The following is a 24,489-nucleotide window of genomic DNA, read 5'->3' on the forward strand; positions in this document are numbered from 1 at the left end:
AGCCACAGCACCCTTATGACTTCATTGCAGCATCCAGGGCACCTTGGTATGTAGTTTGGGAACCATGGATTTAGTATTTTACACTTTACAAAGCACTTTTACAGCCATCAACTCACTTACCTTCTCCAGAAGCCCTATGAGACCTGGAGCAGATGAGAAAATTGAAACTACAAGAGAATGCATTCAAGATTTCATAGCTAGGAAGTTGCAAGTCAAGATATAAGTTTATTGGGTTCTGACTCCAGAGTCTTCCTCCTGATCTGTAAGCTGTTTCTTCCTCCACTCAGAATGTCAATGGCATCTTTTATTAATCTTCACTATTTTTATGTATCATTTCCCCTGAAAATTTAGTAAATTGAGATACTCAAGAAATATTTCCATGCCAGGATGCTCCTTTTCAAATTTATATTTTAATGCCTCAACCAGACAAAGTGCTATCCTGAAAATGTTTTTACAGGAAATGAACCTCTACCAAAAAAAAGAAAAAAAGAATTGTAGCAGGTGTATTCATGTTTCAGAACAAAGCAAGGCACAAGTTTTCAGACGAAATAATAGAAAAGTTGTCATGCAAATTACAGAATGAAAATAATAATAGTAATAGCAGCTACCAGTTACTGAAAGGTTAAACTGTGCCAGACACCTTACTAAATGATTTATAAAAATTAAATCTTTCCAATAACTCTGTGGTATAGATATGATTATGACTCACATTTTAAAAGGTGGAAAACTTGAGGATCAGAAGAGGAACTTAACCAATATACTACTGAAAAAGGAGCTGGAATAGCAGAAACAATCTTGAAAAAGAAAACAAGTTGGAGGACACAGACAACCTGATTTCAAGATTTACTATAAAGTTACTATAATCCAGACAGTGTGATATTGGCAAAAGGATAAACATACAGCTTGATGGAATAATACACAGTCCATAAACAGATCCACTCGGTGGGTCAATTCATTTTTGACAAAGGTGCCAAGGCAATTGAATGGCACAAGTTTAGTCTTTTAAACAAATGGTGATGGAACATCCATATGTGCAAATGAATCCTAACCCATACCTAGGAACACATATAAAAAATTCATAGTGGATCACAGATCTAAATGTTAAATCTAAAACTATAAAACTTCTAGAAAAAAAAAATACAAGAAAACTTCTTGTGACCTTGGGACAAGCGAAGATTTCTTAGGACACAAAAAACAAGATATATAAAAGAAAAAAGGTAATAAATTAGACTTCATCAAAATTTGAAAGATACTTTTAAAAAAATTAAAAGCCACAGACTGGGAGAAGAGGTTTGTGACACATATCTGATAAAGATCTTGTATCCAGAATTTACAGAGAATTCTCAAAACTCAATAATAAGAAAACAAACAACTTGGTTTTAAAATAGGCAAAAGATTTGAACAGAAAGCTCACCAAAGAAAATATATGGATGGGAAATAAGCACAAAAAAAAAATGCTCAGAATTCTTTATAATTAGAGAAATGCCAACTAAAACCACAATGAGATACCACTACACACCTATTAGAATGACTAAACTTTGTAAAACTGACAAAGACAAATGCTAGTTCTTGTAAAGTCACACATATACTCACCATAATCCCACCTCATAATCCCACTCCTAGGTATTTACCCCTCAGAAAATGAAAACATATGTCCACACAAAGACAAATGTTATAATGAATCATGGAACACTATATCAAAAGCTAATGATGTAATGTATGGTGACTAATATAACATAATAAAATAAAATTAAACAACAAAAAAACAAAACAAAACAAAAAGACAAATGTTATAATAGATTTATTCATAATCACCAAAAAAACCCAAAACCTGGAAACAACCCAAAGCCCTTTAACTTGTAAATGGATAAACAAATTGTTACATCCATGCTATAGAATATTACTCAGCAAAAAAAGGAATAAATAACTGCTACCTTCAGTGTTTTACTGCAGTGACAATTTTTTACCCTTCATTTCCCTTTTAATCAGTTTTACAAAGCATCATTGCTGCCATCACATTTGTCATCATGCTGTTAAGTAATGGCAACTTGCATTTTTATAATCACATATATTACAGTCTTATTTTATAGAATGAATGGGCTAGTCACCTGAGTTGTATTTGACAAATGTTCAAGGCTCCATGATAGGATTCAGCAGATATTCCCTAATCATCAGCAACACATTCACAAACACCAAACCATTTAGCTGATCACATCCCTTAGGTATTGATTTCTGCCAGTTTCTATTTCAGAAGGTGAACTTACCTTCAATGTGTCTTCAAATTTTCATGGAGTTTTACTGTAACCCTCTAAATACCTAGTGTTGGAAAAAAGTCTCTGCTACTGTCTAATCGGGGAGACAGAATTCATGACTTTCCTTGGGAAAACCCAATTTCAGTTCATTTTATTTTTTGTAAGAAAACTGATTTAATCATTTAATTGCTATGATTTTAGTAGTATCTCATATGAATGAATGATATATCTGATATATTCTTCAGGAAGAAAATATGGAATATATATTATGTAAGATATGATTTACAATCTATATGGCTCAGAATGCTCCACCCTTTTATTATAAAAATAAAATTACAGTCCTTGTTCTAAATCCACTTGAGGTAGGCTATTACTCTGGTGATAACCAATGAACCATACCTCCCAGTGAGGATGCTTTTTTGCATTTCCCTCCCACATTGACTCTGGGCTTGGTCATATGAGTGTAAGGTTTGATAAGTGCTTGCATACTGGGCCTTATCTTTTTGGAATACTCACTCTGGGGATGTTTCTTTGTTGGAACCCAGCTACCATGATGTTGGAAAGGAAGTTGCATAGAGAACACAAGTATAAGTGTAAGAAGAACCCTTCTCTCTCTCTACCTGCCATCTCCAATCCCGTCTGGCAGTGAACCAGATTTGATCCCTGTAGACTACATCAATGCTCTAATGCAGTAGTTTCGAAACCTCTTGGTCTCAGGGCACCTGGGTGGCTCAGTTGTTAGGCGTCTGCCTTTGGCTCAAGTCATGATCCCAGGGTCCTGGGATCGAGCACCGCATTGGGCTCCCTGCTCTGCGGGAAGCCTGCTTCTCCCTCTCCCACTCCCCCTGCTTGTGTTCCCTCTCTCGCTGTGTCTCTCTCTATCAAAAAATAAATAAAATCTTTAAAAAAAAAAAGAAACCTCTTGGTCTCAAGACCACTTTGTATTCTTAAAAATTATTAATGATGTCATAAGTTTTTGTTCATATGGGTTATACCTAATGATATTCACTTTATTATAAATTAAAACAAAATTTTAAAATATAGGCATTAATTCATTGAAAATAATAAAGCATCACATGTTAATATTAATAATATATTTTATTAATATTTTAAGTATTTTGCTAATATTAGTAGCAACTATATTTTAAAAAAATAAACTTAGTGAGGAGATGGAATTGTTTCCCATTTTTTGCAAATCTCTTTAAAGTCTGGCTTAATAGAAGATGGTAAGATTCTTGTATCTACTTCTACATTCAATTTATTGTGATATGACCTAGCAGGTAGCTTTGGAAAACTCTATACTCATGGAAGAGTGAGAGTGAAAAGAGCAAATAATGTCTTAGTTTTGTTATGTAAGTAGCTTCAACTTTATGGAACCATGCACTCTGAGAACCAAGGGATGGCAACTGAATTACCTCTAGGTCCCTGGTCCTTGAATGTCTGGGTAGAGCCCAACCCTCTGCCAACATGGAACATTCACCAAAGACTATATTAAAGAATAACCTGGGGTCTCCATTACAGGAATATATTCGCACTATGGTCTCAGGAGAGAGGACTCTGCTCTCCCTTATACTACTTTAATCTACAACCAGCTAACAACCCACCTTCACCTCCAGGGCCCTCACTCCGTGATTTCTTGTTTCACTTCCAATGACCACCACATAGCCAGGGAGAGCTCCTCTCTATCAAAGGACCCACTCCAAACTTTTTCATGCCTCAGAGTCTAGATCAAAGACATCCCTAGCTCAGAAAGAGGAAGTAGCCTCACCTACCTCCCAGACTAAGACCTTAGATATTAAATCCTCCTCGGAATGGCTGATAGTGAACATACTCATTCTCCTTAAGTAACCATCACCTCCATCTGGCCCTAAAGCCTGGAAAAGGCATTCATTTAACAATTGACATTGCTATTTTACCCAAAGTCTGAGTTACATGGTGTTTGCCAGAGTCACTTTGTTAAATATCCACAAAGATAACGAATAACAGCATTGACAAGGGCCAAATTAGTAATTTAGACTATTTATTCTGTGCTACCAGACTACAGTGATAAGAAGGATAGAGTGATATGTTAGTGTTTTTCATGACAATAAAGAAACTTAGTGGATCCTGATTACCATTTGTGTAAATCGAATCGAATTGAATAGAATAAGTACAATCCATGCCTGGGTTCATAATGGGTTCTGCCATTTACAAGCATTGACTTTGGGGAACTTAACTTAAACTTTTTTCTGCTCAGTTTCCTCATCTGTAAAGTGGGGATAATAGTCTCTACCACCTATGATTATGAAGATTTAGTGGGTTAGTATTTTTAAGCTACTTAGAATAGTGCCTGGGACATACTAGGTATTATAAGTATTTGTTAAACATAATATACAAGATGTGTTTGTATGTTGAGTTGTGATAAAAAGTTTGGAAAAACTCAGAGCTAGAGGAAGTGAGTGATACATAAACTGACCTTCAGCAGACAAATAGGCTATAGATAAGAAGAAGGAGTCTGTGAGCTGGGGGTGGAGGTTCTAGAATGGGGAGCCTGGAGGGTGGGGGTCTGCATTTATGTATCTCCTTTCCCAGTCCAGTGCAGCTGTCAAGGGAGGGGAGAAGAACATTAAGAGGAGAGAAAGTTGTTATTTTACCTTATGGGGAACTTTTTTTGTACTCAAATCCCCTTTATCAGGCAGGACCCAGATGTTTTAAAAACGATGCCAAGCTGTGATAAATGCATGCAGGAAATACAGTGCATCGAGCAAGGAAAACTGTAGGGTAAGTCAGTTTGTTAAAGACAAGTACTATGTCCTAATCATTTGCAGATGATCATTAAAATATATCCCCAACGGTCATTTCTTATGGTTGTTATTGTTTTCAAAGTTTCATCTCGAAAAATCTCTCAAGGCCACTTACCCGGCTGGGCTAAAAGCTCACTTACAATTAGACAGTTGTTTAACTCTAAACTGACACACGAAGGGTGAACAGTATGGTTTGAAGTTCTCCACTCCTATACATTGGAACCCAGCACTAAGAGAATGACCGTGACTTCCACTAACCTGCACAATAATTTGGACCACAGTAAGATCACTCTGAATTGGTTAAGCCCATCTAATTCAGGTTACAGGAAAAAATTTTAAACCTCACAATTTTGACATGAGAGTTCATCTGATGACTCCTTATTTGTAATATATAACCATCCTAAGCCATCTGATCTGTTACTGAACAGGAGCAAAACTGAGGGATAAGAAAGGTGGGGGCTGCTTGTGTTCAATTGCACTTAACCTCAGGGTCAGTGAAAGATCCATTCATTTGAATCAGTTCAAAAACAAACCGACAAGGAAATTCTGTACTGATGACACAACAGTATGATTCAGAATGAGATCTTAAGGCACCTTAAAAGATCATTATCAAGCAGGCTGTCTTGAGGTAGGTAAAGTATTGTTATAGCCCCATTTTATGGATGAGCCAACTAAGCCAAAAGAGATTAAGCAACTTGGATCACGAAACTAACAAAAAGAGAAGGAAATGCAATGCTCATAGCCAAGCATCCCAGAGTGTTCTTGGTTCTGTATTGCTTTGGGCTTTCTTCATCTTCATTTCTATTATTCAGGAGTATAGTGTGTGTTACAAATCAGGTATCAGCTGTGTAAATAGGTACCCAGCCTGAAAGAGACATGTGTCAACGACCTGTAGGGCTGGATTGCCGAAATTATAGTCCATGTGACTGAATCCAGTTGATGTAAGTATCCACTCACTGAACATCTCATGTGTAAGCTATACAATAACAGAAAATACTTTCCTTCAGATTGCCTGGTGGTTCAGGTAGTGGGTATCTACCAAACTCACAGTGAGGGAAGATGAACAACAGGTTTGCCAACATTATACTTGGTGGAGTGCCAGTCACGAGCTTTTCATGAAGTAAGTTGTTTTGTTTTGTTTCTAATGACATATTTGCATGTACTTAGGAAGGGGTGTGCCTATTCAGATCTATGACTAGGACACCAAGGAAGGATAGCATTAGAGTGAAACCCATGAGGCAATGACCTTAAGCACAGGTGGTTGCCACAATGTCTATTATTAGGATCAGTAAGATACAGTCAGAAGTCACGTTGCAAAATGGCAGGATGGAAGGCCAGTTTCCCCTGACAAAGTGCAAAGGCATGCCATAAACACTTGCATGAACAAATAGCCTTAGTGCAACCACAACCAGGAGAAAAATTAGAGGAGGCTTTCCACAACAAAGGAAGTATTGTTCTCCTGTGGTCACCCTTAAACTCATCCTTTGTTGAAGAAGATGCTTAGGCTCCAACATGGAACTGTGCATCCCACCCAGCCTTCTCCCTATGGGCCAAGTGATGGAATAAGTTGATTCATGATAAACTGTTCCTTCTGACCGGGGACCCCACATCTTTAGTTCAATAGCAAAGACTTCTCCAAAAAACAAAGAGGTGCAGTAGGCCAAGCTGACTACTGGTAAGGCAGATGTGAACGGAGCCAATTCTCACCCATAGGCCAGCACCCTGTCCGACCTAGGGCGGGACAACTACCTTGGGGTTCCTGTTTCTTCATCTTGGTGCTGGGGATCTCCAAGCTGGCACTCAAGCAAAAAACCTGTCTGCTAAGGGAAGTCAAAAGCTTGCAAGAAAACATTCTGGTTGTGTAACAGACATGGATGATGCCAGACAACTGACTGGGTTCCTGCAAAGTCAGAGGGGGAATTACACAAACAGGGATAAGAGGGAATCTGGGTAAACCCTCCTGCTGGGGAGACCTCTATCACCCGATGACTCCACAAATGCTCTCTCCTCACTCACCGCTGCCCCCGGTTTGGAGATTATTCATCTCCGCCATGTCATCAAGGTGTGCCTGGTCTGACATCTAGCTTCTCGGTAGCAAAGTCCATACAATTCAAAAACATGTATTAACTCCACAGGACTATCTGTTGAGTACCTCTTAAGTTCTTTGGCAGAAGGAAAAGGGATTTAGAAGATTCCTAGTATAATAATTTAGTAAGTTCAAATAACATTATAGGCAGTGAGTCTATAAAAGCTGAATAAGATATGGACCCAAGTTTCCAGGGCCTCACAATCCAGTGAGGAGCCAGGTAAATAGACAGAACAGGGTGAGCACTATACTACAGGTAGCCGAGAGTATACAGAAGCCACGAGAAATTTCCAGCACTGCCAAGGTAGGTTTATGCCATTTCTCCCACCTGTTTTTGGGCTGACAGAAATCCTCAAGAAGAGCACATTGTCTTCAGAGGGCCGCCAGCCTAACCCCTTCACCCGGTCAGGTAAGAAGGAAAGAAAGTAATTATAGGTGGGGTTCTGAGTGATAGGATTCAGTGTGAGTTCAGTTAAGCTAGCAAAGCCCATATATGAGAGAACTTCCTGTAAACAAGGGACTATGTATGACTGTCTCCAGCTCATGATGAATAAATGAAATAATTTATCACAACAGGCACGTTGCCTGAAAGAAAGTGGCTCACACAGTAATATGTCTTTTATTTTTCCTGTTCTGGGGTGTGGTTAGGTGACTTTCCCTTGATTAAAGGACTTTTGGGTCTGGGTGTATAAGGTTTAGTGCATGCAATCGCAAAGGTGAAAGGACCCAGCCAGGAAGTATTTGTGATTTGATAGGGGAAAAAAACCCAAAAAACCCTTGATGTTACAAAATGAAAAAACAACCAAAAAACCAAAAAACAAAAACACACTTACATACACACAAACACCTTGGTAAAAACATTTTGCCTCATCGGCTTGAATTTTAAATCCTGGGATTATCTTTTAGGCTATCATATTGGAAAAGCTTTCCCCAGTACTTTCTCATTAACAGATATAGAATAGAACACAATTACAATTAAAGATAATATGTATTGCTTTACTTCCCCCACCTCCTTTCCAACCTAGAATACTCTATGGCCAAACAAAGCCCTATGAACATAGAAATGTTCATTCCATTCACCTTTTAAGCTTTTGTCCTCCAGATACCTTTCAAATCTATATAAAGATTTGTAATCCCTGCAAAGTGGGTTTTCTTTGCTATAGTTTCTCTTTCTGCTCAGAACAACAAAAAACTCACCATATTCCTTCTCCATTATATTTTAATAGGTTAAGAAACTGTATCTGAAAATTAGCATCAAATTTAAACCTGAACTTGAAAAATCCAGGGTGTTTGTGGTTTTAAATTCCCTGCAGAAGTGAAGGTAGGTCAGGAGGAAGACAGAGACCTGGGTAAGGAGAGGCCCCCACCCAGTCTTCTCCCAAATCCTGTTTCCACTAAGTTCACTAGCACTCCTTCTTGGGGGGGGGGGGGGTGGAAGTCTATTAATTACAGGTGATGGAATTATCTATAGGAGTGATTAGAAAATAATGGCCAATAGTCTTTTTTAAATTATAGCAGGAATAAGAGGAAAGAGGAAGAGTGAAAATTTCTCAGGTTTGTTACTACTGATTCCATAGTTGCTTTACTGTGCGCTCCTGGCTTTTCCCCTTTTGCAAAAAAAAAAAAAAAAAATTTAAATTAAAAAAGTTTTTAAAGTACTGAGAGAGGAAATAATAAAAGGAAAAATTTCTCACATTGAGGGAAAAAAATGTGAGAAATTAGAAAATACTAACAGCTAATAATACACTGTGTAGTGCTTACTCTGTGCCAAGCACTCTTCTAAGTATCTTACACTTATTAACTCCTTTATTGTCACAATCCTGGGAGGTTGAGAAGATTATTAACCACATTTTACAGCTGAGGAAATGAGGCACAGAGAGGTTAAGTAGCTTGCCAAGGACACACAGCTAGTAAGCTTGTATGTACACTGAGGCGGTGCAGCTCCAGAATCGGTTTTGTTTTGTTTTTTAACCATTAGGCAGCATTACCCCTTTATGCTTTCACCCCCATTTCACAAGAATTGATTGAGCTGCATATGTGTAGTAGGATGAGGGGGCAGAGATTTTCAAAGGAAGTTAAAATAGGATGTAGCTGAGGCTCGACTCACCACTGATTAAAGGCAGGAGGGGCTGGTCATAGATTGTCCGGGCTTCCATTTGAATAGTCTGGCAACAATACTGATTTGGAATATCCAGGGCAACCCAGAGCCAGACCTCCCATGACCTTACTTCCTTGGAGCTGGAGAGCAGCGTGAAGCCGCCCCAGAGAGTCTCCTGGTGGAATTAGCCACATGAAAGGGGTCATCTCCTGCTCCAGGTTTCCCAGACTGCATTCCTACAGCTCACAAGCTGTGAGACCTGAGCTTGACTGTTCCCATCCTCACCTGAGTTTCTGGTCACTAGACAATCTCTTCCAGAGCAGCACCCACATCAGAACCCGTGCTGAGCCCCTCCACCTTCCTTTCCACCCTGTCTTTCTTTTATTACTGTCTTGGGAACACATATTTGTCCTTCTTCACTCATAGAGCAGCAAAACATCAGCCTCGGGAGGAGCCCAGGTGATGATTTGCTTGGGGGTTCTCAGCCGGGGCTGGGAGTTATTGAAAAGGACCATTGTGCACACTGGGGAAAGGAGAGCGGCACAAGATTCTTACGTTGTTCAAAAAGAGGTGGGGATTTGTTTAAAAGCTTAGAATTGATATTCTGATCCAACTCCTTCATTGCACAGCCCGAGCTGGGGCCCAGAGAGGTGAAGTGACTCTAGGGGAGTCATGGAGCCAGTTAAAGGCTGATGGGAAACTAGGACCCAGACCCAGTGTCCTTGGGTCTCACTGGGGCTGTTGCCACCACATGCTGAAGGGAGGCACCTGGGCTCTCACCCCCAGGGACTCCTACTCAGACTGCCTACTGGACTCTTCCAAAGAGAGTCACAGCTGAGTGTTTTCACACACCACTATCTGTAACTCTTGCTCTCTTAGTCCATAAATCACCCTTTAATAAGAGAAAGAAGGTGCTGATTTCACTTTCCCCCCATGTTTATTTCTATATTCATTTTCTGCCTACCCTGATTTTTCTCCTGGATTCTTCCTTTAACTGTCCTCCCTATTTCTCTTTATTGTTTTGCAACCAGTTCTTGAGAGCTCTGAGATGGCCAGTGGGGGTTTGGGTCAGCCCCATATCCACTGTACCTGCTTCTTGGCAGCTGGCTTTTCATGGCCTGCCTCTGGGGGTTTGGCCTCACATCTCCCTCTCTACTTGTCCCCACGACAGCAGGAGGGCTGTGTCCTACTGCAGGGTCTCTGCTGGTGGCTGCATTCTGAACCGAGCCAGTCAGCTCCCCCACCCCACACACAGAATAACTGAGCGGTTTATCTTAACATGCACACCCCAAGTTCCTACCTCACAATCCCAGATGGAGCCACATGGAACTATTCTGATTCCTGCCCCACAGGTATGCTCAGCTCTTAAATCCCCTCCCCAATCCCCATTTCACTCAAAACAAGATGACAAGAACTCTTTGTGGAACGCTCACTCTGTGGCAAGAATCTTGATAGGTCCTTTGCATAGGAAAGCTATGAGAAGTTATTAATCTCACCATTTTGCTGATGAGGAAGCTGAGCTGTTTTAACAATCTGACTTCTGCCTCACAGTTCTTAAACGCTGACGTTGGGGCTGGAACCCCAAATCCGTCATGAACACAATCCAAGCTCTTTCCCCCCGCCCAGCATCCTCATCTTTGCGTGTTATCAGTCATTCTTATTTCAGTCATTTTCCTGGAAGACCCTCGAGTGAATTAATCAGTCCCGGCATTTCAATATGACGCTCTGCTCTCTCCCTCCTGGCGCCTGTATACATGTCTTGTTCTTCATGCCCCCTTGCCTTTCCCGACCTGCAAAGTTCTCCCTTCCCCTGCTAGCTTGCACTTTCTTTCTTTTCTCCTTGGGTCTGTGTAGAGGAAGGAATTAAAACTGACAGACAACGAGGAACTTCCTCTTCTGCTCTTGTTCTTCCCTCTCTCGCCACTGAGTTTTGTTTTCTCCATGTATGGGGTCCTCCCACGCCTGTCTCTTCCCCTTCAAGCCTGAAATTCAGACTCTTTCCTCAGGTGCTTCAGTAAAAAAAATCAGCTCCTAGAGACGGTTGCTCTGGCTCTCGGTGAGCACACGATTTGCCTTTCTGCTGGTTGGTTTCCATTCTGCTATCATCAAATAATGTTTGCTGGGAGATTTTCTTTATAATTAAAGTTCTCGCCTCCCTCTAAGCCCCTGACAACTTCGCTTGAATCATAGCGTGTTGGGCGCCCAGCAGTGCGAACATCAGTTTTCAGGGAGGAATAGGGGCTGAGACTTGGTTGAAAGCCACAGGGCTTGTCAGGAACAGAACACTGACCAGAATCTCAACTTGAGACAGTGTATGGTTTTTCTTAGAGTCTAACGGCTCATCCACTGTACGAGAAATTCTCAAAGTTTTCTTCAAAAGTGCAACTGAGGTGATTGTCCACTGAAATAGACAATGGTGGTCTTCTAATACGCAGGGGGAGAAAGATAATTGGTAGATTTTTATCATTTTTCTTTCTTCCACACAATTTTCTAAACTTGTAAAGGTATCTCCTACGAATCTGAACAAAATAAATTGATCATTCATAATGAAATAGTCAAAACATACAAGTATATCTATGTATTTGAGACACTCGGTTGTTTTACGACTTTGCAAACACACGTATACAACGGAATTACAGTTTCTGCTAATTAAACTACTTCCTGAAATGGAATTTATTACATCAATATTTAATTTCATGATTTTTCCCATGGGAGTCCCTGGACTGGATTCTCTGGAGGGGAAGGGGGGGCGGTGACTGAGTTTTCTTTTCCCCCCCTCGAATAATTCAAATGCAAGATTAGCCTTGGGCAGCCAGGAGCAGAGCACCTGCCCCTGCATGCCGGGGCTACTGGAGCTCCTGCCTGGGCCAGGGAGCTATGGGGTCAGGGTGGGAGGAAGCAGGCAGGAGGAGCCCGAAATGGGGAGAAGAGGCCAGAGCTGGCTGCCTGCAGATTGCCCAGCTTCTCCTTTCTGCCTCAGGGTTTTCTGTTCCTTCTCTTTTGTCCTACTAGGTTTTTCCAGATGATGATTAGATTCAGCTCCCACTCCCTGGCACATTGCCTTGATAGGCCTCGTGTCCTAAGCCCTCCAGGGAGGAGCCAGCACTGTGAGCATTACAGTTTGGAATCTCCTAGTTGCTTGCACGATGCCAACATCTTTGGATAAAAGTGGGGAGAAAGGAATGGTTCCCTGACCACACACAGTTTGGATAGTCTGTGAGTCCATCTCTTCAGCGAGTTACAAAGACATTCAAACATTCACAAAATAAACCATCTCAACCGGCAGCAAATGGTGAAAAACACAAAGGCACGAAGAAATGCTCCCCATTCGGGCTTCCATTTCGAGATGCTCTTGTCTTGCAGAAGTTTTAAACTCGCTAGCAAACCTACTCGATAGCAAACTGTCTCTTCTTCCGGGTGTATGAGAAAGGTCACCCACTGATTTCAGTAGTGAAACTTTTGCTCATGGAAGACCAGACGTGCGATGTGGTGGGCAGCGTGCAGACAGGCAGGAAGCTATATGTCATAGAGTTACTTGTCCTTCAAAAAGCAGGAGGTGGTGGTCACTGGCCTCAGTGGGCTGTACATTCCCTCGCCAACAAAATCAACCAGTCCTCCTTGAAATTTTGTAGCAAGACCTGTGAGGGATGCTGCCTCTTCTCTAGGGTGTAAGTGGGCAGCATAAGTCCACCTTCAGAGCAAGAGGGGAGCAAGGTTCCAAGAGCAGCCACAGGCCGACTCCGAGCAAAACCGTCCATGCTAATGTGCATGAGAATGACCTGGTGTGATGCTCATGTGATGCTCTCTCCCACTGTTATTCTGATTTAGTTGATCTGGTCTTGGGAGCCAGAGACTTCGGATTTTGTAACCCAACCCAGCTGGTTGCAATGGGCGCCAGGTGGAGAACCACCTGCCTGGAGTCCCTGTCTATTGGATGACTTGTTCAAAGCCTCACTGAGAAGCATGGTGGCCCCTTTAAGAGCAAAACGAAAAGACTCTTTTCACTCATTTGGTGCCGGAGACCATGTCCCCAATACCTCATTTTATGCACAAGCTCTCAATACAGGAAATGGTGCAGCTCCTAAAGAAGATAATGCCTGGGTTCTTAAAAAGCCTAAACTCAACTACTCACTGGTGCACTGTATGGGACACAAACAACCTTCAGCTCAGAGACTCACAAACAGAAAACCCCCAGTCTTTAGGCAAGTTCTTTAACTTCCCTGGTCTCAGAGTCCTCTGTAAAATAGAGTGTTGGACTCACCAGACAACCCCTGAACTCCTTGAAAATTGTGTAAATTTACGGTGTTTCCTTCAATGTATCTGATTGTTTCAATCTGTACTCACCTGTTCTTTCCATCTACAAAATAGAAATAAAACACACGAAACATATACATCTTAGTTTAAATGCCAAAGAATTTTTAAACTTTCTTTGTAGCTAACCTCTATCTTCAATGTATAAGTTGAAGCAAATCAAGTCTGGTCAAGGCTTCCTCTGGAGGAAGGTAATGTGATCCCTGCCTTGTTTTGACATGGCTCCCAAGGACATGTTCTGAAAGAGGAATCGGGGGCTGGGGGCACATTTTACTTTTCACTCAGAGCCCTGAGTATGCACTATTAAAACTGATTTCCAAAACAACCTGCTAAGCTCTTCTTGATGCAATTCTCTTGAAAAATTGCTAGAGTATGGACTTCCTATGGCAGATTTCAAGGCTTGGGTTTCCATGGAGGCTTGATTCATGTGCAAATGTGGCCACACCTGCCATCTGTCACCAGGGCAGGAATGAGGCATGATAAAGTGGTACCAAAAGCCCTAGGAATTTAACATTTGCACAAGTGAGACTAGCAGTTTGCCATCCTGTCTGTGCACATGGATTTCCTTTTCTGACTAATTTCTTTTGTAGAAAGAGTAATTAGCTTTATTACTAACACTGCCTCTGTTACTACCTCTAGGCAAATCATTAGTAGTCAGCTCTATCATTTAACAGCATTACAGTGCTTGGACTTTTAACACCCCCAAAACTAATGATAGATAGGCACATATATATGTGCTTACACATATATGTATATGTGTGCACATATAAAGCTTTAAATGTGAACACACACATATATACCATCATCAAAATCAACATCAGCCATTCGTTTTATTAATCACCTATCGCAATCTCTGCCCTCAAGAAGCTTGCAATTTAATGAGAGAGAGAGAGAGAGAGAATACAGACTATCCATAAAAAGAGATGGATAGCCATGTATAGCATAAACTATTGCTTCTCAAAGTATGGTCCAGGGACCTCTGGGGGACCTTGAGTCTCTCTCAGGGAGCTCACCAGGGAAAAACTCTTTCCATAATAATACTAAGATGTTACTTGCTTTTTTCACTAACATTCCTCATGAGTGTATGATGGAATTTTCTAGAAGAATATCTGTGATATTGCAACAAATTGAATGCAGAGCAGATAAGGAATCTAGCTTTCTTTTATTAAGCCAGAAATTAAAGAGATTGGCAAAAAGAGTGTCACTCTTCTCATTAAATATTTTGGTTTTGAAAATTTTGCCTACTCTTTCAGTAAAAATATGTTAGCAATCTTAAAATGTACTGAGTTTATCATTATTTTTAAATGAATGTTCAATTTAAAGATCTATTTTCTCAGTTTTAATTTCAGATAAGTTACATATATATCAACAGATACAATCCACATAAACAAAAGCTTTTGGGTGGGCTCAATATGTGTTAAGAGTATAAAGAGTCCTGAAACTAAAATGTCTGAGACTTCCTGGCCTAGACCAAGTTCCTCCTCTCCACTCATCCAGGTTTCACCTATTTGATCCAGACAGAAGGCCACCTCTTCCACAAGGTCTCCCATGATTCCTGTTCCCCTTCCTCAGGCACACAGAAAGGGTCTAATAATTACTTGGACAACTGGTATGCACCAAGTCCTGCCCTAGGGGCTTTTTCATGTATTAAATGCTCCCTCTCACTTGGAATCTCTCTGTCCTTCATTGCTCATGGGATATTCGTACTTTGTAAAACAGGCTACCATTCCTGTTAAATTATAGGCTCCTTAAGAGATCTCTACCTACCTTTATCTTTGTGTCCTAAAAATTGATAAGTGAATAATGAATGCTGACTGATAAAATAGTGATTTAAGATGAGCTAAGCAGGAGTGCCGAGGGAACACCTACCCTGAGGAAATGTGACAAAGAAAACGAGATTTGACGTGGGTCTGAAAGATAGAGGAGGGCTTCTGTTAGTAAAATGGAAAGGGGAAGACATTTCAGATGTGGGAATAACATGAGCAAGGGCACACAAATAGAGATTTTCAAAGTACACTCAAAGAACAAAAGAAACATTAATGTTAAAACTGGCATTAAGATTCATACGAGGAGAAGCAAAGGAGCAGACAGAAAATGGAGTTTGGACTGTCTGAAAGAAATGATCACATGAAGACTTCTGGTTTCCTGAGGATGAGAAAAAGAGAAGTAATAACATTCTGTGGCTTATTTCCTAACATGAAAATTTGGTATTAAAGGAAAAAGCCAGAATTCAGTAGGAAGGGATAGTAAACAAAGAGCAGTTCCCACATAGGTTAAGCTAACCCTGCTCTTGTGTTAAAAGACTCAATGTTCAGCTAATACATCCTGTACTTTCCTTGAAATACTGTAAAGTTCAAGTTTTGAGGTGTTTATGTTTCTAAAAATTGTATTTTTATTTTGTAAAAACTTGATCAAAATAAGGTCAGGAGGTCTCATAAAAATGGCACCTAATTTTTTTTTTTAAACCTGTGCTCACAAAATAAGCATTTGAAACATGTCAGGCATTTCAAAGTCATTTTTTCTACTGAAGTGAGTAGTATCCCTTCTTTGTAAACAAGAATAATATTTTCCTAATAGACATGCCATAGTTTCCATCCCCATGCAGAGTTCTACAAAAGTCTTCAAACATTTTGAACATTCAAAGTATTTAAAACTGGTTAAATATTTAAGACTGTGTAACCAGTTTTATAGGGCAGTAAAGTTGAATTAACATGTATTTTGCTTCTAGTATATTTCTAATAAATTACCAATCAACAACCAAAAAAACTCAAAAACAAACAAAAAAATAACACCAAAACAAGAAAGTAAGGAAAGGTAACATTCATCCTTTCTGGAGTAGATTGGAAAGTTAAAGAGGGGAAGCTTTGATCTCAATGAGAGCAAGGGGGGAGGTGGCATGCATACATCCTACCTCATGGGAGCCATTGTCCAAGCCATTAACCTGTGTAGTGTGTTCTATTGGCTTTGTGGTCGTTTTGATAATATAACAACAAAAGACAGAGAGGGGATGGTTTAGGTGAAATATGAAACCTGATGAAACTATATAAATATTTGCTAGCAGTAGCAAAATAATAGAGTTGTGAAATTGTGAGTCTTTAGCAAATTTTAGATATATGGAATAGCTGATAGGTATTTAACAATTAGAGGAGAGGTGCCTGGGTGGCTCAGTGGGTTAAGCTTCTGACTTTGGCTCAGGTCATGATCTCAGGGTCCTGGGATCAATCCCCACATCAGCCCTGCATGGGGCTCTGCACCCAGCAGGGAATCCGCTTGTCCATCTGCCCCTACCCTGCTCATGCTTGCTCATGCTCTCTCCCTCTCTTAAATAAATTAATAAAATCTTTTTAAAACCCCAAAAAACAATTAGTGGAAACATTTCCTGTACAAGTGTCATTCATTAGAGACATTTTCTTATAATCAGTTGATCAAAATACTATGGTTATTTTATTTTATTTATTTTTTGAGAGAGAGAGAGAGGCAAGGAGGAACAGAGGGAGAGGAAGAGAGAGAATCTTAAGCAGACTCCACGCTGGACAGGGGGCTCAATCTCACAACACTGAGATCATGACCTGAGCTGAAATCAAGAATCAGACACTGAACCAACTGAGCCACCCAGGCTCCCCCAAAACACAATTTTATTAGAGGCCATACAACCAGAAATAAAAATAAGCTTATAAAATTATTTGTACTGCTATCCCTTTAATAGAATGGAATTTTTCTATTATAAGTTTTCAGAAAGTGTCTTACTTTTGCTTAGGTACCATTCAGATTACATAGGCAAACATTTGTCATTTTCCAAACCAAGAACGTTTCTTACAATTCTTAGATAAAATAAACTTTGCCTCTATGCTCTGGCATACGTATGTTTTATTACACACACACACACACACACACACACACACACACACACCATGCCACACAGAGGCAGCAGCAGGAGACTGGAAAAACCATGGATTTGGAGGCAGAAACCTCGGGATCCAGTTATGATGTGTTTAATAATTGTAAAAACACAAACGAAGTCACTTAATTTCCCTGAACTCCAGTTTCCTCTTTTATAAATTAGTTATAATAATTACCTCTCTGCTTACCTCAGAGAATCACTGTAATACTGCAAAAAGATGACATATAGGAAAATATTTTGTATAAAGATACCATTTTCACAAAATATTTAAATATATTTCTTATGCTTTAAGGGCTCAGTTTCAATAAGAGCTATCTTTGTTAGGCAAAAGTTGAGTTATGAAACTAAAAGTACAACTTTCCATATGATGTGGAGTTTCCTGTTCTGCGTTTTACAGAGCCATGTCCCAGATGCACAACTATTTATTACCATATGACCAACTCAAGCATTGATTACAGTTATTAGGACATGAAAATATTGACAGAGGGGAGATCCCTGTTGTGAAATATAAGGACCGTGAAAATCTAAAATGTCCTGGGACATCATCCTTCACTGCTGGACTGTAAGAACTAAGAAGGTGGAGGATAATTTCAACAAAATAAGTAGAATTGGAAATAGAAGGTTAAACATTACCTTACTGATGAATTTACCAACCAGACTTCCCGGCTACCATGAGGAGGTCATGCTGACACCTGGCTTTTGATGCACCCCTGGGGTTGGCCCAAGGCCATCGAGAGCCAGTCCTCCTTCCTGGGGCATCATTCCACTGCAGGTACCTGTCTACCCCACTGGCCTGACCCCTTTGTGACAGCCCAGGCCTGGGATGGGACCTCCCTCCACAACCTCACCCTCACTCTCAGTCCATGCTCCAGACTTCCCTTGACTCCCAAGGGGCTTCTTATTGTCTGTTAAATTGCTGCTCTGGATCCAGGCTTCCTGTGCCTTATGCTGGGGACAGTCATCTTAACTGATCACCTAAGTCCAAGAGTCTCACACTAAAATGACTACAGTCACCAGAAAGAAAAAGTAGATGGGAAAATGGGCGAATGGAATCTGTCACCCTGAACAGTGCCTGAACCATGGGAGCATGGTTCCATGGAGCCAATGACCTCTGAGCTGGAGCCAGTTGTAACCTTACAGAAAGATAGCCCCTCCCAGGTCTTCTGATAGTCTAGAGCCTCTGGGTGAAGGGAGAAGAATTTACGCCAGAGGGCAGGACACACACAAGTCAACAAAGCAAGCCCAAAACCCAGATGAGGAAGTCATAGATCATTTAGCAAGTTATTAGCAAAGATAAAAATAAGAGCAGAGTTTATTATTTCCAGTTAATCCAAAAGATTGTCACTAATTCAGAGTCACAGAGTAGTTACCCTAGATGGGACTTGAAGATCATCTTGTTTTCATTTTGCTGATGAAAATGTCAATGCCCAGAGACTCTTCTAAACTCAACTACATTAACACCACATGCACAGCTTACTGTCCAAGACAAAGGCATTGAAGCAGATATGTTGTCCTGCATCTGGTCTCCTCCATGTAGGTATAGACTTTGCTACATGCTGCATAAAAGTCAGGCCACCACTTCTTAGGAATGGAGAAGGTCAGGAGATGTTATCAGTGGTCAGTATATTTCTCTATCACTGATTATAATATCAACACCCAATAATTGTCTCCATTTCAACCAGGAAACCAGTCAAATGTGACAAACGTGCCCTTGTAACTCAACAAGTCTCTGGAAAGCATCACTCTGCTATTTGCAACTTTTGAAAACCAAAAAATGACTCAACCAAAAAAATGATTTGATTGAATTACCTTGTAGAAATTACCTTTAAAACCAATGAGCCTGTGAACTGCAAATGGGATCTCAACCATCCTGGAAGGAGGCCGTAATCATCTTTAAAGAAAGCCAGTCCGCAGCCGTGGAGAAAGCAAGGTCTAAAGTTCATAGACCGGTACAAGAGATCTGTCTGACTGACAGCTCTGCCATAGTTGGGGAAGGAGCCACTCTCCTTATGTAATGGGAAGTAGGCTTTCAACACAGGGCACCACGAGTGGCTCCCAGTGAAAGCGACGTGTGCTAGATGGTGACTGTCACCCACGGGAACTGGTTTAACAGTCATGTCTGGCTTTGTTAACATCATGTTTTACCAGGAGAGTTTTATAGATCTCATGTTATTACTCAAAAGGGGGGGCAATTATTAATCAGGTCAATACCTATCCTCCCATTTAACCAATTGAGAAACCAGGGTGAGTATTTGGCCTTTCCAGCCTCCTTCCACGGTGAGTCACTTTGAAGCATCATACCTGGGATGCCATGGCCCTGCACCCTGGCCACAGAGTGGCCCCCTAAATCGTGGTAAAAAACAACAAGTGAGAAAGGGGACCCAGATCTAGGAGGGATTCATCTTTTGGTTTGAATTGGTTGATTTAGGGCAGAGGGAAAGGTGGTCTCTATCTTTTCAGAAAAGTAGGTTTTGACCTTAAATTTTTTCAAACCATCATGAGACCATGTTCTCCATTATGAACAATTTCCAAGTGTGAGTTGAACTGGAAACTTCATTATCTCATTCAGGCATGATCTGTGTCATTTAACAAAACACTGCTTCAGTGTAGAAATAAATGTGTTTTCAAGGGTGTACTATGTCTAATGCACAGAGTTCTTACTTCTACTCACAAAGAACTGGCCTATTACCTATTATCTCATGCTCAGAGGGGAGGTACCAACTATTCAGGTCAAGTTGTTCAGAGGGGGAAAAAATGTGACATGCCTATACAATAAAATCCTTCACATTTATACAGGAGTTTAAGAAGCATTTTCATATAACTAATGCAATCCTCACAAAACCTTTGTTTTATAGATGAAGCCCCAGAGGCTTAGGGGTGTTAAAACTTGCCCAAAGGTCCCTGGCTTCTAAAATGCTGGAGTCAGAGTCTGGCAATGCCTCTAGCTCTGCTGCTCCTTTGGACACATACCCCCACCCCCACCCCACCTCCTCAGCTCTACTTCCCCAAGTAAAGAAGGAAGCCAGGCTTTCTCCATCTAGTACTCTCTGATTATGAGATAAATGCCTTCATGCTCTTTTCCACAGCACACCCTTCCCCTGCTCTGCACTGCTGGTAACATCCTAAACCATCATACCCATGATAAGAAGGGCCACACTGGCCTTCCTCCTTACCCTCTCCCCAAACCAAGCATGATGCCTGTCTCTTATTGCAATAGGTATTTGTAGAAGGAAGGAAGGAAGGAAGGAGGGAAGGAAGGAAGGAAGGAAGGAAGGAAGGAAGGAAGGAAGGAAGGAAGGAAGGGGAAAAGGGAGGAAAGCAGGCAAGAAAGGAGAGGCGGAAGGGGAGGGAAGAGAGGAAGGAAAGGAGGGAGGAATCTTAGAAAACTCTTCTCATTACCACACAGCTAATCATATAAAAGTGTCTTTAAGTACTTACTTACTATTGCTTGTATTCTGTTAGAATATAAGAGAAACAGGATCCCATTAGGGATCCCACTGTCAGGAAAATTATAATATAGCAAAAAGATAACAAAAAGGGGTCAACTGGAGAAAACCCCTGCGTGGGATAGACCGTCAGAGTGGGGTGGGGGCCATTCAGAGAGAGAGAGCAGTGGGGCAGGAGAACTCCAGGACTAGGGGCCCTGGGAGAACCGGAAGCTGCCTTGAGATCTCACCTTAAGGACAGAAGAAAGCAGCCTCTCGGGGTGCAGGCTGGCACAGGAAGAACTGGATTCCCACGTTTTACGTGATTTACGTGCATTACGTGCGACAAGCCAAGAACACCACGAGGTGACACTGGCTAATCTGTGGGCATCAAGTGGCTCCATGAGTCATTGCTAGAATGTCAAAGGGATTTCTTAGGAAACTGTCTCTGTCTTGCTGTTTATGATCATCAACTTAGACAAACAGAAGTCTAAAGAGCAAACAAGGTGGCACAGTGCCCTGGGCCCCTGGGATGCAGGCTGTGCCCCATTGGTGGTGAAAGCACCCTCTGCCCTTATATCAGCCTTTCTCCACTGCAGTGAGTATGAGACTTCTGTATTTACACCCCTGCTCTTTGCTCAGCATTTCACTCAAGGGGGACTGATCAACATTGATCCAAATGCAATGCACCCACGATATCTTAAAATAATAATTATTTGTGGAATCAATGTGTTATTTCCACATACAAATATTGCAAAAATCCTGAGATAAGTCACTCTACATGATTCCCATTGGGCAGAGTATGGCACACACAGCTTGTAATTGAAAATGACATTCTTCATTGGAGGATAAGTGGTTTTCATGATTTAGATTAGAATAGTTTTTTTGTTTTTTTAAAAAGACTTTATTTATTTATTTGACAGAGAGAGAGAGAGAAAGAGTGCAAGCAGGGGGAGCTGCAGAGGGAGAGGGAGAAGCAGGCTCCCGGTTGAGAGAGAGCCCAACATGGGATCCCAGGACCCTGGGATCATGAGCTGAGCCAAAGGCAGATGCTTAACTGGCTGAGCTACCCAGGTGCCCCTAGATTGGAATAATTTTAAAAGTTAAGATTTGGGGCACTTGAGTGGCTCAGTAAGTTGGGTGTCAGACTCTTGATTTCAGCTCAGGTCTTGATCTTGGGGTCATGAGTTCAAGCCCTGTGTTGGGCTCCATGCTGCACATGGAGCCAACTTAAAAATAAATGAAAGAATGAATGAATGAATAAATATATAAATAAATAAGTTTATATCTTGCCAGACAAACATGTATAACCTTATAATCACTTAATATTTGGGGCCTCAATTTTCTCATGAGTATAATGCATGAGTGGAGAGAGAAATATTTTTTTTTAAGATTTTATCTATTTATCAGAGAGAGAGAGAGAGAGGCAGGCAGAGGGAGAAGCAGCCTCCTTGCTGAGCAAGGAGCCCGATGTGGGACTTGATCCCAGGACGCTGGGATCATGACCTGAGCCGAAGGCAGACACTTAACCGACTGAGCCACTCAGGCGTCCCGAGAGAGAAATATTCTATTTCGTTACTTTCAGCTCCACATTCAGAGCATCTGATCTCTTCCTATCCCTGAAGCAGCAAACAACACTAAGAGGCATGCAGTCTCCCCTTGAGAAACTTTCAGAACCCTGAATATTTTGAATGACTGGAAAAGCAGTATCAGCCCATTCCTCAGGACTCTCTCAAATAGAAGACCACTGTCTCTCGCCCTGTTACTGAGACTCGGCAAAAGACCTGGAGATTTGGAGATGCTACCAGCAGATTATTTTAGTAGTGTTTGTTTTCCTGAAGTAGTATCAAGTCATTTTTTGCCCTAAAAAAAAAAAATCATCAAATAATTCTGCAAGCAAACATTCAAAATACTGGCAAAAACAGGATCCCAATCTTTGACCTAGTAGACTTATTTTAGTCCTGGTTTTACAACTTAACTACTTTGGTGATTTTTGATGCCCCAAACTCAGGGCCTTGCACACCTTGCTCTTTTAGAAAGGGGTGACAGGGAGGAGAGAAAGGAAGAAAGCCTTCCATGTCTAGTTCCCAGGTTTGCCTGAGGGACACAAGAGATAATTGGTGTAAAAGTACTTCATAAAATTGAATGCGTTCTACAAATGAAAGGGACTGTACTTTTTTTAATCATGAAGCCATTGTTCATGTGATTGGAGGAAGCCAGATCTATAGCGTAAACATATATTATAAACATAGGTCTAAAAGTTAATGCCTTTAGCAAAGGAAGCATTATTTTTGTTATCATTATTGAGAGGGCAGGACATTCTGAATGCTAACAATCAGAAGAAAACTCATCAGAGGGAGCTTCACCCTTTAAAGATAATTAAACCTTGCGACAACACAGGTAACCAGGCAACTGGGCTACCTCCTACCCTGAAACAAAGCAGGTGACAGTGGCGTAAGTCACCCTTTCCTTGGTATCAAGCACAACTCCCACTAAGAACACCACCCAATGTCCAGGTAATGACAGCACCCACATGGGTCAGCAACCCCTCCTCATGACATGACAGAGACCTGGGATGCCATGCTGAATCTCCACCTAAGGATCTTGGTCGACCAAGGAGACTTATAGAAAAGTTGACCTCCAACAGCTATTTGCTCTTTCAGGCCACATAGGAACTTTTCCAGGCAGAAAAGAATACCTCTCTTACCTGAGTTGGCGTAATCAGGACAAGCAGCGTGAAGCGTCACCAGTCAAAAACAATGGTGGGGCTGGGTTACTCCTGACTTTCTGCACATCTTGCAGGGCAGAACTTTTCCTGAAAACCCTGAAGTTCGGATGTTTACAATAATAGGCAATGAGGCTCAAAGAACCAGCCTCATGGATCACTTGTGTTTTATTTTTGGTTTTGTTTTCATTAGATGCAATGCTGACCTGAGCCATAAGCCTTCCAGGGAGTTGCACAAGCTCAGCTTTTAGGGATCGTGTTTCATGGTCATGGGAAAAAAATAAATAAATAATTGGATTTAATAGGTTTTCACAATAATACTATCTACTTAACCTCCCAAGATCATTACTCACTTAATTGCAAGCCCCAAGGAAAGATCAGAGGGTAGGGGCTACACTAGGCAATCATAATGATAAAAAAGTAGATTCTTCACAATTGATGTAAAATCTAAATATAGTATCAAAAATCACTGACTGAAGCCCCTTAGATTTAAAATACTGGACTCCCTTGAGAATCACTCTCATGACAAAATGGATACTTCTATATTTAAACATAAATATATATTTACATGTGCCTAAAACAGATTATATGGATCTAAAGTAACCTCATAGAAGCCTCAAGCTATGAGTGACAGGTTTTTGCTCTACTGTAGCTTTGTACAAGTACTCTCCTTCCCTTATAGATGAGTAACTACACAGAGAAATTCTGAGGTCCATGCGAACACTGTGCCCCCGTATGAGAGTGGAGAGCACACAGAACACATCACATATGCCCGATAAGGGTGCTTCCGTCCTGTAGGAAGTGCATTCTCTGCTTAGCTCTAGAGTCCCACAACAGGTCATTCAGGTTATAAGAAGCTTTAATTAGCTATTCTACAAACGAGAGCATTCTTCAATCTCCAAAAGATG

At 41.0% G+C, this 24,489-nt stretch overlaps 1 long non-coding RNA gene across 3 annotated transcripts in view; it reads right to left on the reverse strand.

The window, feature by feature from the left end:
* LOC123836298 (uncharacterized) overlaps positions 1 to 23,777 on the reverse strand; it is a 178,036-nt gene extending 154,259 nt beyond the window's left edge. For all 3 annotated transcript variants that reach the window (XR_006788928.3, XR_010413716.1, XR_010413715.1), the window contains exon 1: positions 23,564 to 23,777. This is a non-coding gene — a long non-coding RNA (uncharacterized LOC123836298). The remainder of the gene's footprint in view (positions 1 to 23,563) is intronic.
* Positions 23,778 to 24,489: the final 712 nt, after the last annotated feature.

This window comes from Mirounga angustirostris, unplaced genomic scaffold (genome assembly GCF_029215605.1).
Source record: "Mirounga angustirostris isolate CCGP_5_RB_7025 unplaced genomic scaffold, mMirAng1.0.hap1 SCAF_8, whole genome shotgun sequence".
NCBI classification, from domain to species: Eukaryota; Metazoa; Chordata; class Mammalia; order Carnivora; family Phocidae; genus Mirounga; species Mirounga angustirostris.